The sequence below is a fragment of the Panulirus ornatus genome, chromosome 12, assembly GCF_036320965.1.
Source record: "Panulirus ornatus isolate Po-2019 chromosome 12, ASM3632096v1, whole genome shotgun sequence".
In the NCBI taxonomy this organism is placed as follows: domain Eukaryota; kingdom Metazoa; phylum Arthropoda; class Malacostraca; order Decapoda; family Palinuridae; genus Panulirus; species Panulirus ornatus.
The window spans coordinates 7,703,748-7,706,490 of NC_092235.1; the positions used below are offsets into that span (position 1 = coordinate 7,703,748).

The window sequence follows — 2,743 nt, forward strand, 5'->3', positions numbered from 1 at the left end:
ATACAGCCAAATTCCACTCCATCCATGACTTCCACGTCCGGGTATTCCACCAATTCCACTCCATCCATCTCTTCAACGTCTGGGTATTCCACCTCCATATCCACACAGCCAAATTCCACTCCATCCATCACTTCCACGTCTGGGTATTCCACTTCCATGTCCACACAGCCATAGCCCATGTCAAATACATGGACATATTCAAATTCCATCTCCTGGACAAAGGAGGATCGTCCTACTTCCTTGGTGAACATTATTATATTGAAGTGTTCGAGGAAAGGTTGAGGGAGCTTGCAAGGCGGAGCAGAGATGTTCACTCGACAGAGGTCACAGCTCAAATGATGCTCTCGGTCCCGGCTCCCGCCTTATATAACCTGGGAACTGATCATATCCTAGCATAGCTTAATATAGAGAAGTCTAATATAGTGAAGTCAATACTTTAATACAGTTAAGTTTATTTCTCAATAGTTTAATACATGTGCCTGACAACAGTTCCTTCACCCGTGCAATGTCCCATCACAGAACACAAGGATTGTCATTATAATTCGTTTTTATCAGCAGAAATTAGATTAAAGTTACTAAAGATAAGTGGTTTAATATGTTATGTGTGTTCTCTGTCATCATAAAGATGGCCATCTACCCTGATGTGTAAAGAAAACATCAATTTTGCCGAGGCTGTGGTGAAGATAAGAATACAATGATATGATAATGTGGTCATACAATGGTGTAGTCAAGATGTTGTGTTAGAACTATGTAGTGAAGATGGGAGTGTAGTGAAGAGGAGGATTTAGTGAATATATATATGTTTCTTCACGCTGAGCCATTCCATATAGATGAATATATCTATAATCTAATTGCGGTAAATTACCATATGACTTTAACGGCACCAGCCAGCAGGAAAAATGTCGGATATAGGAGTGACTGAATATTTTGTCGGGTACAGAAATAATTGAATATTTGGTACGATCGATCAAAATGCTTTTTATAGGCAAATAATTTCTGATTTTTCAAATGATTTTTTCCATATGTTGGAACTGGTGTAAGTAATTAAAGATATGAAAACCGATGGAAAAGTTCAGTTTAACGCTTTTACGAATGTCTTGCTGCGTGTTTGGGAAGAGCAGTAAACTACAGGAATATATTGGTCTAATGTCCCCTGCTCGTCCAACAGCAGATATTGTAAGGTCTGAGACATTATTTCTGGTGGAGGTGGATTCTCTCCGGCATTGCGTAAATCACTTCCACAAACGCGCCATTTTGCGCAAATACAGATCCGATATGATGCATTTCCCAGCTCTGTTACGTTATCGACCCTAGTCATCCTAGCCTAGCCTAGCCTAAATTAAAAGGTGTGGAATAATGTGCAACATTTCTCCTTCATTACAAGTGATAATAAACCTAGGCTATACAGCAACCAGGAACGTCCATATTTGTCTAACTTCTCACATGTCTGTGTCATCTGTCTGCAAACATGTCGACCATTACCATGAGGGCAATTGCGGCTTTTGATTTTGAATATCACATGTTTCCTCTCTGCCGTGAGATCTTCATACTTAAATAAAATGGTGGGCCGTAAGAAATATATGTCCATCGAAGGTCAACTATATGGCTCAGTTCCATCATCAATTTCTAAGAAAACTGAAAAGGTGAGGTGCCAACGAGATTCGAACTCGGATTGCTGGATCCAGAGTCCAGAGTGCTAACCCTTACACCATGGGACCTGATATGTAAAGATGTGATTTCATCTAAATGTTTTACATATAATCAACCAGAGGCCATTCCTCCCTCCCTGCCTGCAGGGTTCAAGGTTTTCTAGAAGGTTCTCGAAGATTCTGGGTAGGAACTGCCATTGAGAGGACGTAGTTATACGTATCACTGATATTATTGTTGACTTTCTGATTTAGAAAGGTAGACAGATAGATAGATAGATAGATAGGTAAAAAACAGATATTAGATAGATTGATAGATACGTAATGCTGTATATATCAACTTTCACAGAAATCATTGATATCTACTTTATTCTGCAAGAAATACATGTACATGGATGTTGTTATGATATGGGTTAGGTATAAGACCAGTCGTGTTGAGATTATAGTGAATGTGACCATTGACTTTAACCTTAATGGTGTAGTGAAGATAAAGTTGTAGTGAAGATAAATCTTGAAGTGACTCATAAGGTTGTTGTGAGTACAAGGATGCATCGTAAATGAGTACTTCCTACCTGAAAGTCAACAATTACAAAATTGATCAAGTATAACAACATCCTCGGACAACCAACTACAAACACCAACCATAGAGTGAACCTGACTGTCATCTAACGACGACCTCTCAAAGGTAATGATCTTACCAGAATCTTCGAGAACCTTCTAGAAAACCTTGAACCCTGCAGGCAGGGAGGGAGGAATGGCCTCTGGTTGATTATATGTAAATTTAGATGAAATCACATCTTTACTTATCAGGTCCCATGGTGTAAGGGTTAGCACTCTGGACTTTGGATCCAGCAATCCGAGTTCGAATCTCGGTGGGACCTCATCTTTTCAGTTTTCTTCGATTCTGATAATGGCTGCATTATTCTGTACGTTATATATACATTCATATATATACATAAATATGTATATATAAACATATATATGGAATAATATGGTTTTATCAATAGCCAGAGACCATTCCTCCCTCCTTGCCTGCAGAGTTCATAGTTTTCTGGAAGGTTCTAGAAGATTCTGGTGAGATAATTGCCATTGAGAGG

General features: G+C 39.0%; 1 non-coding gene across 1 annotated transcript; it reads left to right on the forward strand.

Moving 5' to 3' along the window:
- Positions 1–2,455: 2,455 nt before the first annotated feature.
- TRNAQ-UUG (transfer RNA glutamine (anticodon UUG)) lies at positions 2,456–2,527 on the forward strand. Its single transcript has one exon. It is a non-coding gene; the product is annotated as a tRNA-Gln (tRNA).
- Positions 2,528–2,743: the final 216 nt, after the last annotated feature.